Source organism: Procambarus clarkii, chromosome 37, assembly GCF_040958095.1.
Source record: "Procambarus clarkii isolate CNS0578487 chromosome 37, FALCON_Pclarkii_2.0, whole genome shotgun sequence".
In the NCBI taxonomy this organism is placed as follows: domain Eukaryota; kingdom Metazoa; phylum Arthropoda; class Malacostraca; order Decapoda; family Cambaridae; genus Procambarus; species Procambarus clarkii.
Window position 1 is genome coordinate 38496583 of NC_091186.1, and position 14984 is coordinate 38511566.

Sequence of the window (14984 nt, forward strand, 5' to 3'; positions counted from 1 at the left end):
TGTCGGAAAATCCGACACCATTTAATAATAATATCATACAGACAGATAAGAGCTGTGTTGTATAAACAAGTTACCCATAGAAAACGTAACTTGTAGTGGAATTACCGTCTATAGAAAACGGGATATCATCACCACATACTATTATAATTCACCAGCTATTCTGCTGGGAATTATTCTTAAATACATTAGTCTTTGGACTTTACCATCATAAAAACATCTTATATAAATTAACTTAATTATCAATATTAAAGTAGAGTAAATGTGACCCTTCTATCACTTTCTGAAATGTGGACAATGTAAGCCAGGCGTCAGAGTGGGGAAGGAGGGAGCCATTGTTGTGTCACCTCCGAGACGTGTGGAGCAAATTTAGCTCCTATCATTCTGGACAATGTCGGCCAGTAACGTCAATAGTATGGAGTGTTAAACAGCCATTGTTGATACGAGACCAGAGGCTCACACGGGAGCAAATTCGGCTCCTGTTAATTTACTTGGACGTAGTGTTATGGAAACCAAAGGTGTACCATTTTTCAACACGCTGTCTACATATCAAGTTAAGTGTCTATCCGAAACCCGTTTATCATTCATTTATGGCCATTAATGTCAGGATATAGGGTGACCCGGTTAGATCGCGAAATCGCCTCAAACTAAAGGTAATTAAGCCAGGTCTTCATGTTCCATGTACTGTTTTCTCTGATATACTTGTCATATATAGGTATCTGGCTTCACAGCTAGCGCACTTTTGACAGGTCAAGACGAGGATGCAAGATTTTGTGCACCAGTTACTGGGTGATGGAAGCTGCCTCAAAGAGGATAATTTGGTGTCTACACCCTAGTTATACCTGGTGGACTAACCTGCTGTACTATAAGATAAGGAACCTCATCAATGTATGTAGCTATTACTGTAGTTTGATTGGCTGCATATATATTAATTTAATAACCCCCCCCTAATGTGTAGAGGATCGATTTGTGAGATTATGAGATTATTGCAGAAATACAGTCCACTCATTATTATACAAATTGCTATCGAAGTATATAAATTAACGTAAATATAAATTCATATAAATTAAATAAATATAAATCTCACAGGTCGGTTCCCACATTATTTGGACCTTCGGAACCGGAATATTCGGTCCTTTGAACCCACATTTGGTCATCTTAGTACCGGATGAACCAGTTAACCAGTGGATTCATTAAATATACTAGTGCAGTGTGATTTAAACAGAGGCCAGCCAGTCAAAGACAGCGCCTCGTGGGAGCTCACGAGCCCCGCTCAGTTCAGATCAGCCTTAGTCAGCGGTTTCATGCACACCCACAGAAATTTGGTGGCGTGTTATTTCGTGAAATGACAGCGCTAATATTGAAGCCAGCCAAATTAGTGACTGTGTCGCGAGATTGTTCACGGATTTCGTGGTGTTACATTTCGCGAGAGATTATCCACGAATTTTGTGGAGTTTATTTCGCGAGGTCACTAATAATATTTAATACTTCTTGATAATATTAGAAGTTTCTTAGAGGCTAATTAAGAGGCTATTAACAATAATTGTGTATATTATTTCTCCAAAATAGAGAATTATTTAATATATATTGCACTAGTGATCACAGTATAATATTTACTAATTGCCAACCCACAACAGGGTAGGATATTACCATTGACTAGTTGAACTATTATTGTTCATCCTAGTCCCATTATTACTATAGTCAGTTGTACTATATTGAACAACTTAACACCATTAATGAATGGTGCAGACCCTATTTTGGGTGTAATTTTTATCAACTCGAATTGAGTTGTATATATAATAATTTACTTATGATCATTACACCTTTGAGTGATTAATTAGTGTCTCTACCATCCTAGGGTGATATAGAAGAGCTAACCTAAAGGTACTTCCAGTGACACTGGTTTATCACTCAAATCATTAGTGTGTATGATTGTATATATATAATGTGTATTAATTTTAAGTGCTAACCTCTAGTAGAGGTAGGATTATTGCCTAGTGAGTTCAGAATTTACCCTAGGCTACCATTAGTGTTTGTTCAGTATTATGAGCAGCCCAAGTACAAGCCCCACAAGGCTTCACCAACGAGCCAGTATGGATAATGCAGGGAGAATGAAAAGAACCCTTGCAGGTCTTAAAGGCCACTTAACAAGACAGATCAAGAAATGTGAAGATTTGTCACAACAATCTCAAGTTGATTATGCTGACCTGGAAAGCTATTATCAAGCAGCTGCAGGTAAATTTGAGCAAATCAAATGTCAAATAGCAACATATGTGGCTGAACTTGCCAACACTAATTTATCAGAAACAGAAATAGACGATATTATGGTTGATCTTGCGAATTATGAAGATCACTCTCAGGCCACGTTACAGCCTTATGTCAAATTAATTGCCCAGAACAAGGCAACAGCAACAACAGTTGCATCTAATACGAGTCAAGCAGAAGCTCGACTCCCTCCAATTAATTTACCCACTTTCTCAGGAAAAGATGAGGAAGATTGGGACGAATTTTGGAACAAATTCGTTGACCTTGTAGACTCAAAACAATCTTTACCTAGGAGTAGTAAATTCTCTTATTTGCAAGGTCAATTATCAGGTGAGGCTAAAACAGTAGTATCCCATCTGAGATTAACTAATGACGGCTATGATCTGGCAGTAAAACTCCTCAAGGATAATTATGCTGATCCAGAAGTAAGAACATCACATTTAGTTCATGAGCTGTTGCATTTACCCCCACCGGAGGCTTCAGTTGATTCACTCCAAGTCTTCAAGCTGGAGGTAGAATCATTGATCAATGCCCTCAGCCTGACAGCAGATACAAACGGGGCTGAGTGGGTCTTGAAAATAATTGTCCAGGAGAAAATACCTAGGGACATATTGAGACAAATGAGTGCTCATTACAATAAAAGCATCTTATCCATGAATGAAATATCTGAAGGTTTAAAGTCAGTAGTTCATCAATTACGAACACATGACAAATTAAAACCACCAAGTAAACCCTCAGAAACCAATAATAGTAAACCACAGAGTACCAAAGGTACTCCAAATCAATCTAGACAATATAATTCAACACCAAAGTGGAACAGTGGCAGTGTGGGCGTATATGCAGTGGGACCCTCCAAGCCTATAGTTACTGTGTCATCCAAGAACGTGACACCAAAGGGTACTGGAAGCTATGGAACATGTTTGTTCTGCAATGAGAAACATTCAATGTACCACTGCTCTAATTTTCCTGATAGTGACGCCCGTGTTGAGCGACTCAAAGATTTGCAACATTGCACGAGGTGCCTCAGGAAACATAACATCAAGGATTGTGATACCCAATTACACACCTGTAATAGGTGTAACAAAGGTCAGCACCATGCAGCATTGTGCAGAGACACCAAAACAACGTCTCCAAACCCCAAGGTGGAAGATAGCATTCCCACCACAGTACAGTACTGCAAGGTGCAACAAACAAAGAGTGTCCAATCGGCAAAGTCTAAAGGTAATACGACTTTGCCTACTGCCCAAATTACCATCCTGAATAAGAGGGCCAAGGTCCATACCCGTGGGTTGTTTGACCAAGGATCCCAGAGAACATATATCACTAAAAAGTTGGCAGATGAACTACAATTAAGGCCTGTAGCCCAGATGTCATTCAACATCTCAGGGTTTGTAACAGATGCAGGACCTCAAGTCTACCAGGTGGTACAACCATCAGTACGCTTAGGCAGGTACGTCTGTCGAGTACAAGCCATTGTGGTGGACAAAATACCAGTAGACCTACAAGTTCAAGGTCTGAGAGCAACAGCCAAATTCCTGAGAAATAGAGGAATAAAATTGGCAGATAATATTAAGTCTGATCACCTCACCGACTTCGGTCTCCTTGTAGGGACAGACAATTGTCATCGATTCATCGGTAGCCCTACTAAATATCAGGGCATAACCATGTTAAACTCTGCAGGACGTAAATTACTCTCAGGCCCAGTATCAAGCCTGAGGAGACCTATGCCTGCAGATAAACAATACCAGTAGAAATCTAAATTTGTCAGCTGATTATATTTCTCCAGTAGCATTATACTAAGGAGATTACAGCTGACTATACCAACAGAGGTTGATGTTAGTATCATCATTTGAAGCTGAAGATGAGTTCATGAGGCCTCAGTGGCAAATCAGTGAACAGTAGCCTAAAACAGCTACAAGTCACTGCGACCAATGTCACTGAACCCACTGCAGTCTCAGAACCATACTTTACTTTAATGATGAGCTATTCAATCTTCTGAATCAATTAACTAAATTAAACCCTAATAAATCTGATGACTGATTTGATACATTTATTATTTAATCAAGATGTATTCCATGGGCCTCAGTGTTTATATATCAGTGACTAGTTACCTGAACAAACTTCAAGTTATATCTAATGTCACTGATCTCACTGCAGTCCCTGAATCATACTTGACTGTAGTACTTGATCACATTCAGTCTTCTGGGTTAAATAATATGTAATTAGGCTTGAATATTAGCCTTTCAAAAGTTGACAGGGAAATGACATTGCATTAGACTTCTAACCCCTGCAACTCTAGTACGGGACATCCGTCCTGTACGAACAGACGCACAAATGTGTGATTACTAACTACTAACATCAAATTAATCAAATAATTCGAAGGAGGAGTATCGGTGTTCGTCTGTTCTAAAGAGGACTTCGACCCGTGAGCAGCCCCCTGGGGAATTATGTCGGAAAATCCGACACCATTTAATAATAATATCATACAGACAGATAAGAGCTGTGTTGTATAAACAAGTTACCCATAGAAAACGTAACTTGTAGTGGAATTACCGTCTATAGAAAACGGGATATCATCACCACATACTATTATAATTCACCAGCTATTCTGCTGGGAATTATTCTTAAATACATTAGTCTTTGGACTTTACCATCATAAAAACATCTTATATAAATTAACTTAATTATCAATATTAAAGTAGAGTAAATGTGACCCTTCTATCACTTTCTGAAATGTGGACAATGTAAGCCAGGCGTCAGAGTGGGGAAGGAGGGAGCCATTGTTGTGTCACCTCCGAGACGTGTGGAGCAAATTTAGCTCCTATCATTCTGGACAATGTCGGCCAGTAACGTCAATAGTATGGAGTGTTAAACAGCCATTGTTGATACGAGACCAGAGGCTCACACGGGAGCAAATTCGGCTCCTGTTAATTTACTTGGACGTAGTGTTATGGAAACCAAAGGTGTACCATTTTTCAACACGCTGTCTACATATCAAGTTAAGTGTCTATCCGAAACCCGTTTATCATTCATTTATGGCCATTAATGTCAGGATATAGGGTGACCCGGTTAGATCGCGAAATCGCCTCAAACTAAAGGTAATTAAGCCAGGTCTTCATGTTCCATGTACTGTTTTCTCTGATATACTTGTCATATATAGGTATCTGGCTTCACAGCTAGCGCACTTTTGACAGGTCAAGACGAGGATGCAAGATTTTGTGCACCAGTTACTGGGTGATGGAAGCTGCCTCAAAGAGGATAATTTGGTGTCTACACCCTAGTTATACCTGGTGGACTAACCTGCTGTACTATAAGATAAGGAACCTCATCAATGTATGTAGCTATTACTGTAGTTTGATTGGCTGCATATATATTAATTTAATAACCCCCCCCTAATGTGTAGAGGATCGATTTGTGAGATTATGAGATTATTGCAGAAATACAGTCCACTCATTATTATACAAATTGCTATCGAAGTATATAAATTAACGTAAATATAAATTCATATAAATTAAATAAATATAAATCTCACAGGTCGGTTCCCACAAAACGAGTGTCAAGGAATAACCCCAAAAGCTTCGCGGAATCTTTGTATTCAAGGGGATGACCATAAAGTGACAAAGAGGGACGAAGAACAACCCGTTTCCGCGTAAAAGTCATGGCACAAGTCTTAGAAGTAGAGAACTTGAAGCCATGACCTGTGGCCCAAGACGACACGGCATCAATTGCAAGTTGAAGCCGGCGTTGAAGGAGAGGCGAATCATCACCCTGACAACAAAGGGTAAGATCATCGACATAGAGAGCAGAGAAGACACCAGAAGGAAGAGAGGAAAGAAGACCATTGAGGGCAACCAGAAAAAGAGTAGTGCTCAGAACACTACCCTGGGGCACACCTTCGTATTGCTGAAAAGAGGGAGACAGAGCGGTACCAAGGCGCACCCGAAAGGAACGACGAGAGAGGAAGCTGTGGAGAAAGAGAGGGAGATGACCACGAAGGCCAAAAGAATGAAGTTGAGATAGGATATGATAACGCCAAGTGGTGTCGTAAGCCTTTTCTAGGTCAAAAAGGACGGCAACAACGGAGGTCTTCGCAGCAAAAGCAGTACGAATATAGACCTCCAAGTTCACCAGGACATCTGTCGTGCTGCGGCACTTGCGGAAACCAAATTGAGAAGGGGAGAGGAGGTGATGGTGTTCCAGGAACCACATCAGACGAACGTTAACCATACGTTCAAAGAGTTTGCAGACACAACTTGTGAGAGCAATAGGGCGAAAGTCCTTAGGGGAAGCACCCAGAGACCCCGGTTTGCGAACAGGGAGGACAACGGCATCGAACCAGTCCTCAGGGACTGACGACGACTCCCAGATCCGATTATACAGACTCAGTAAATACTGAGACGTGCTCGGAGGGAGATGGCGAAGCATCTCATAATGAATACCATCAGAGCCCGCCGCCGTAGAACCGCAGAGGGCCAGGGCAGAACGAAGTTCAGAGAGAGAGAAGGGATCATTATAGGGAAGCTGAAGATGAGTGCAGAAATCTAAAGGACGAGACTCAAGGACAGGTTTACGAAGAAGGAAAGATTGGGGAAGATGAAGACCAGAGCTAACAGAAGAAAAGTGGGAACCCAGTTCGGAAGCGACCTGCAACGGGTCCGCCACAAGAGTATCATGGAGGTGAAGGACCGGTGAAACATCGGGAACGAACTTACCCGCTATCTTGCGGATACGCTTCCAGATCTGGGCCAGAGGGGTTTCGGACGTAATTGTCGAGACATAAGATGGCCAACATTCACGTTTAGCCGTACGGATGGCCCTATGGGCCACCGCACTCGCTTTCCGAAAGAAAAGAAAAGAATCGGTCGTCTGCCTACGGCGGTGCTTCTTCCAGGCTGCACGCTTACAGCGGACAGCCCGAGCACAGTCCGCATTCCACCAGGGAACGCACTTCCGTGGACCCCGAGAGGAAGAGCGAGGAATAGAGCGGAGGGCAGCGTCGAAGACAGTGTCATGAAAAAGAGAAGGAAGAGGTCAGAGAGAGTAGCACTGAGGGAAAATAGGGTCCAGTCCGCCTTAGCAAACTGCCACCTAGGGAAAGAGAGGGAAGGGCGAAAAGAGAAAAAGGAAACAAGGATGGGGAAATGATCACTTCCATGGAGGTCATCAAGAACCTGCCACGTGAAATCTAAGTAAAGAGAAGAAGAGCAGAGAGAAAGATCAAGACAAGAAAGGGTGCGAGTTCGAGAGTCCAAATGAGTGGGCTCACCAGAATTCAGAAGAGACAGGGAAGAAGAGAGGAGAAACGGCTCAAGGAGGCGACCCCGGGTATTCGTCAGAACGTCACCCCAAAGAGAATGACGACAATTGAAGTCACCCAGCAGGAGCACAGGCTCCGGCAAGGAGTCTAGGAGGTGTTTCAAATCAGGAAGAGAGAGCGGGACACTCGGGGGGAGATAAATGGAACAAACTGTGTACCATTTCCCCACAAAGATACGAGCAGCAGAACAATGGAGAGGCGAAGGAAAAAGTAAAGGAACAAAGGGAACATCAGCCCGAATCAAGAGAGCAGAAGAATTAGAAGCCCCAGCAATGGCTGGGGGGGGGGGGGAGAGAAAGGAATAGCCACGAAAACGACCAGGACGAGCACCAAGCATTGGCTCCTGGAGACACACAAAGGGGCGAAAACTGCGAAACCAGAAGTTGGAGTTCGAGGAAATTGGCGTAATAACCTCGAACGTTCCATTGAAGAATGGACAACGACGAGAAGAGAAAGGACAAAACCAGAGAACAAGGAAGAAACAAAGGCGAAAGACCAACAGAGCACGTTAAAGAATATCAGGGTCGGGATCAGGGTCAGCAAAGTCAGGGTTAGGGGGCATGGGTAAACTGAGCAAAGACGGAGGGAAGGAAACGGGAGAACAGATCAGAGGTGGGCGGGCAGGGTCCGGAGGAGGAGGAGGAGGAGACAACGGAGAGGAGCAGTCAAGGACAGCAGCAGGAAGAGGGGGAGTAGAAAGAGAGGAGCGCACCCCAGCAAGAGCAGCAACCGAAAGGGAAGCAGGGGCCAAAGAAACCTCCATAGCAGGAACAGGGGGCGCAAGCACTGAAACGGGAGGGGAAGGAGCAACAGAGCCAGAAGGAGGAGCTGAGGAAGAAAGCGAAGCCTTCTTACCCGCCGGGGAAGAGGAAGGAGAGGAGCCAGGCTTACGCTTCTGACTTAAAGAGACCGGTGTCCCAGCAACTACGTACCGGGCAACGGATTCCAGTGTCTCAACAAGAGAAGCCGAACGAGATCACACACGACGGCCGTTAGGAGAGCGATGGACATCCGCCCGCACCGACAGGCGGCGGGGAGAGCCGATAGATGGAGGAAGAGGATGGGAAGGAGGATCGGAGGGGGACGAGGAAGAAGACACAGAAGACACGACAGACCGGGTAGAAGGAAGGGGAACCCCAGACAGAGGACCAGGAGGAGGATCCTTCGGGAGAGAACCCAAAGGAACAGAGGAGGGGGCAGTGGGCGCATCAGGGTCCAAGGCCCGGAAACGGTTGTGAGTCTGAGGAAGGCGGGAAGGACGAGGAGAGGAAGAGCGCAACACGCGAGCATAAGAGATATTAGCATAAGGCGGGAGCCGGCGAACCTGGCGCCTCGCCTCAGGAAAAGATAAACGCTCCCGGTGCTTCAAGTTGAGGACGGCTGCCTCAAGCTTGTAATGGACACACGCACGGGAGAAGGTAGGATGGGCCTCACCGCAGTTGAGGCAACGAGCCTGGGGAGAAGCGCACTCCGACTTAGAGTGACCTTCGCCACCACACAAAGGACAGAGAGAGACAGTCCCGGAGCAGCGGAGGGCACCATGCCCAAACCTCCAGCACTTGTTGCAGAGCCGAGGAGAAGGAATGTACTCCTGGACAGAGCACCTGGCACCAGCAAGAATGACAGAGGGTGGGAGGGTCCTACCATCAAAGGTAATCTTCACAACCCGGAGGGGTTGACGGCGACTACCACGAGGGGGACGAGTAAACGTGTCCACCTGGAGAATAGAGTGGCCCTGGGCAGCGAGGATATGTCGAATATCGTCGTGGCAGTCGCGCAGGTCCCGAACACCGGTCGCAACATGGGGCGGGAGCAAAATAGTGCCAACACTGGCATTCAACTGAACGTTCTTCGAGACCCGAATGGGGGTCTCGCCAAGGCAGGATAAGGCAGCCAAGCGGGAAGCAGCATCCTGAGAAGGAGCAGCAACGACACGTGTACCGAGACGAGTGGGGTTGAAAGTAATGGAGGCATCCACGGAATCAATGAGATGTCGATGGAGGGAGAAATCGTCAGGAGGCGCAGAATCAAGAGGGAGGAGATCAAAATATTTGGCCCACGAAGCGGGACCAAACAAGGCTTGATAGGTAGCAGAACTGGAAGGAATCGAGCGAGGGCGGCCGTGACGAGGACGGCGGTGAGAACCCCCAGAGAGAGAGGGGTTAAAAGGCGCAGTAGTTACAACTAGAGAAGGAGCCGCGCCAGGGGACGAGGTAGTCACCACTGGGGGCTTGGGGCTCGACCCAACCACAGAGGAGGGAGGGGAGCCAGAGGAAGGAGTCAGAGAGGCCAAAGGAGGAGCAAGGTCGGGGCCCAATGCAGCGGAGGCTACAGAGCCCGGTCTTCCAATACGGACCGACTCGGGGGCTTGGTCGCCCACCCCACGAGCCTGAGAAGGTAAACCAGAAGAAGCCGAAGCAGGGGTAATCATCTTGACGAAAGAAAGAATTCACTCACGAATGTGCCCCCACACCCACCATGGAGCCACAATTAGAGGCAGGACACCCAACAAGAAGCTATCGCCGATCTTGTCGGGGCCTCCTAGGGGTGCGTCGCGAGTATACGCCCCACAAACGCCACCTTAAGAAACCGACAGTCCGTCGAGATCGGGTTCAGTGACGAAGTGGGGATTGACAATAAAAGGTTCCCCTCGCTCTCGACGTCGGGTACTGCAGTTCTACGGGTGCATGAGTATGCCTCCTCAAGCACTCGGGCGTCAAAATAGAAGAAGTCCAAGGGAAGAACCAGAACGAGCAAAAGGTCGGTAGGAAACGGCAAGCAGATAGGAGAAGAGGGGGGAGAAAAACGAAACAGAAGGAAAAGGAAAAGATGCCCAGCAGAATTGGAGAGGACGGCAGCAGGAGCACAAGGCTAGAAAAGGACAGAGGACTGTCCCAAGGAGCATCACACTCCGGCAGCCGCCCACTAAGCCCCCACACGGCGACAACGAGCTGAGCGGGGAGGGGGTAGTCTTTCGTAAATGGAAGGTAAGTTTAGTTCCTTTCTCATGTTAACAATTCTGACAGTTCTAGGACAACCCAGGATGATGCGCATGGCATCATTCTGTACTACATCTAGGCCTTGTAATTGTTTAGGATAAAAATTAAGAAGATGCAAGGCATAATAATCAACAACAGATCGTATAAAGGCAATATGAAAACTACGAGCATATTTTATGTTAATGCCAAATCCTTTGCCAACAAGAGTTTTGAGAGGTTTAAGACGCTCAACTAGTTTTTTACGAAGGTTGCTGATGAGATTTGTATAATTAACCTCGACTCCAAGATATTTATAAGACTCATAAGTCTCCACGGGCACTCCATTAATGGTATAGTTAACATGAAGAGAATGGGGAATAAGAACCCTTGTTTTATCAACAGAGATTATGAGGCCACATTCTACTACTTTCTTGGAGAATGCATCAAGTAACACTTGTAACCTTGGTTTACTGTGTGCCATAATACAAATATCATCAGCATAACATATAACAGTTTCCGTAGGTTGTACAGGTATGACATGGATAAGTTTGTGCATAGGTATATTGAAGAGCATAGGGCTTAGGACACCACCTTGAGGTGTGCCTAGTTCGAATGCATCTGTTCTTGTACTTTTAACTCCTTTAAATAGAATACTAGCACGCCTGTTGGATAGGTAGCTCTTTATCCAACTCAGAAGATTACCTTTGATTCCAAATTCAGCAAGTTGCTCTAACATTATTTCGCCATTCGCTACATCGAAAGCTGACTTTAGGTCAATGAAGGCTGCCTGTGTCCCATCCTGGGAGTTTACAAAATATTCAGCAAAGCATGTTTGTGTGCTACACTTGGGCATGAACCCATATAGGTTTGGGGCCAGTTTTTCTTTGACCTGAAACATGACACGATTGAGAACAATTCTCTCCAAGACTTTACACATGCAAGATGTAAGGGAAATGGGCCTGAATTTTTGAGAGTTAGGTTTAGGAACTGGTATTATGAGACTTTGTGTCCATTTCTTTGGCAAGATACCTTGTGAGAGATTCATTTGATAGAGGTCAAGCAGAGGATGGCTAGGGATATCATTCAGTAAGCTCAAGGTGTTATAAGTTATACCATCCTTACCAGGGGCAATTTGTTTAGGTTTTCCTAATGCTGATGTTAATTCAAAGGGGGTTATAGCAAACTGATCTGTTAAATCTGGTGAGGAGCGTGCTATTTCAATATTAAAGTTTCTGTTAATGTTGGTATGTCTTAAATGCTGCTGTATATCTGGGGGTAAGGAAGAAATTTGTGAGACACTAGACCATTGAGCTAGGAGCATGTCAGCATATTCTGCAGGAGTATGATGAAGCTGAACTGGGGCTGAAGGTTTGGTAATGTTTTTAATTTTGTTCCACATTTCTGATAATGTTGTAGTTCTATTGATACTTTGTAGGAATTGTTCCCAATATGTGTCCTTAACTTGACCATTAAGCTCGCGAAAATCTCTGGCATTAAGGAATGCAAGTAAATTGTCAGCTGTTTTGTCTCGTTTATAAGAGTCAGCAGCTGAAGCACTTTAGCTCGCTCTGCAATAATAATAGGATCCTCTGTCCATGAGGAAGAACGAGTGTTCTTTTTTTTCCTTGATTTAACCCAGGTATCATAATAACTGGTAATGATACTGACAAGATCATTGTAAAAGTGGTCCACTGAGACAGGTGTATACCCAGTGTACCACTTATGCACATAAGCCTTAAAGTGCTGTTTAAGATTGTCTGGAATGTTAATTTTAACTCTAGAATGAGGACTGGACCTAATATCCGCCACATTGTATTCACAATATATTGCAAAATGATCACTTACTAGTTTTGGGATGAGCTTAACATTAACACCCCCTCCCCATCCGGCCCGTTGGCGTCGTGAAGGGGCTTTGTGGACGGCTGCCGGAGTGTGATGCTCCGTGGGACAGTCCTCTGTCCTTTTCTGGCCTTGCACTCCTGCTGCTGTCTTCTCTAACTGTGCCGGATCGCTTTTCCTTTTTCATTATGTTTCGTTTTTCTCCCCCCTCTTCTCCTATCTGCTTGTCGTTTCCTGCCGACCTTTTGCTTTTTTGGATTGTTTCTTTGGACTTCTTCTATTTTGACGCTCGGGTGCTTGAGGAGGCATACTCTTGCACCCGTAGAACTGTAGTACCCGACGTCGAGAGCGAGGGGAACCTTTTATTGTCAATCCCCCTTTCGTCGCTGAACCCGATCTCGACGGACTGACGGTTCTTAAGGTGGCGTTTGTGGGGCGTATACTCACAATGCACCCCTAGGAGGCCCCGGCAAGATCGGCGATAGCTTCCTGTTGGGTGTCCTGCCTCTAATTGTGGCTCCATGGTGGGTATGGGGGCACATTCGTGGATGAATTTATCACTCTTCGTACCTATGTCGTTGAATGCTTTTGTTGTACCCTCTCAGGCTCGTGGGGTGGGCAACCAAGCCCCCGAGTCGGCCTGTCTTGGAAGACCGGGCTCTGTAGCCCCCGACCTTGCTCCTCCTTTGGCCTCTCTGACTCCTTCCCCTGGCTCCCCTCCCTCCTCTGTGGTTGGGTCGAACCCCAAGCCCCCAGTGGTGACTACCTCGTCCCCTGGCGCGGCTCCATCTCTAGTTGTAACTACTGCGCCTTTTAACCCCTCTCTCTCTGGGGGTTCTCACCGCTGTCCTCGTCACGGCCGCTCTCGCTCGATTCCTTCCAGTTCTGCTACCTATCAAGCCTTGTTTGGTCCTGCTTCGTGGGCCAAATATTTTGATCTCCTCCCTCTTGATTCTGCGCCTCCTGACGATTTCTCCCTCCATCGACATCTCGTTGATTCCGTGGGTGCCTCCATTACTTTCAGCCCCACTCGTCTCGGTACATGTGTCGTTGCTGCTCCTTCTCAGGATGCTGCTTCCCGCTTGGCTGCCTTATCCTGCCTTGGCAAGACCCCTGTTCGGGTCTCGAAGAACGCTCAGTTGAATGCCAGTGTTGGCACTATTCTGCTCCCGCCCCATGTTGCGACCGGTGTTCGGGATCTGCGCGACTGCCACGACGATATTCGACATATCCTTGCTGCCCAGGGCCATTCTATTCTCCAGGTGGACACGTTTACTCGTCCCCCTTGTGGTAGTCGCCGTCAACCCCTCCGGGTTGTGAAGATTACCTTTGATGGTAGGACCCTTCCACCCTCTGTCATTCTTGCTGGTGCCAGGTGCTCTGTCCAGGAGTATATTCCTTCTCCTTGGCTCTGCAACAAGTGCTGGAGGTTTGGGCATGGTGCCCTCCACTGCTCCAGGACTGTCTCTCTCTGTCCTTTGTGTGGGAGTGAAGGTCACTCTAAGTCGGAGTGCACTTCTCCCCAGGCTCGTTGCCTCAACTGCGGTGAGGCCCATCCTACCTTCTCCTGTGCGTGTGTCCATTACAAGCTTGAGGCAGCCGTCCTCAACTTGAAGCACCAGGAGCGTTTATCTTTTCCTGAGGCGAGACGCCATGTTCGCTGGCTCCCGCCTTATGCTAATCTCTCTTATGCTCGCGTGTTGCGCTCTTCCTCTCCTCGTCCTTCCCACCTTCCTCAGACTCACAACCGTTTCCGGGCCTTGGACCCTGATACGCCCACTGCCCCCTCCTCTGTTCCTTTGGGTTCTCTCCCGAAGGATCCACCTCCTGGTCCTCTGTCTGGGGTTCCCCTTCTTTCTACCCGGTTTGTCGTGTCTCCTGTGTCTTCTTCCTCGTCTCCCTCTGTTCCTCCTTCCCATCCTTCCCCTCCGTCTCTTGACTCTCCCCGCCGCCTGTCGGTGCGGGCTGATGTCCATCGCTCTCCAAACGGCCGTCATGTGTGCTCTCGTACAGCTTCTCCTGTTGAGACGCTAGAATCTGTTGCCTAGTACGTGGTTGCTGGGACACCTGTCTCTTTAAGTCAGAAGCGTAAGCCTGGCTCCTCTCCTTCCTCCTCCCCGGCGGGTAAGAAGGTTTCGCTTTCTTCCTCGGCCCCTACTTCTGGCTCTGTTGCTCCTTCCCCTCCCATTTCAGTGATTGCGCCCCCTGTTCCTGCTATGGAGGTTTCTTTAGCCCCCGCTTCCCTCTCGGTTGCTGCCCTTGCTGAGGTGCGCTCCCCTCTTTCTACCCCCCCTCTTCCTGCTGCTGTCCTTGACTGCTCTCCTCCGTTGTCTCCTCCTCTTCCTCCTCCGGACCCCGCCCGCCCACCTCTGGTCTGTTCTCCCGCCACCTTCCCTCCATCTTTGCTCAGTTTACCCATGTCCACTAACCCTGACTTTGCTGACCCTGATCCCGACCCTGATATTCTTTAACGTGCTCTGTTGCTCTTTCGCCTTTGTTTCTTCCTTGTTCTCTGTTTTTGTCCTTTCTCTTCTCGTCGATGTCTCTTCTTCAATGGAACGTTCGAGGTTATTACGCCAATTTCCTCG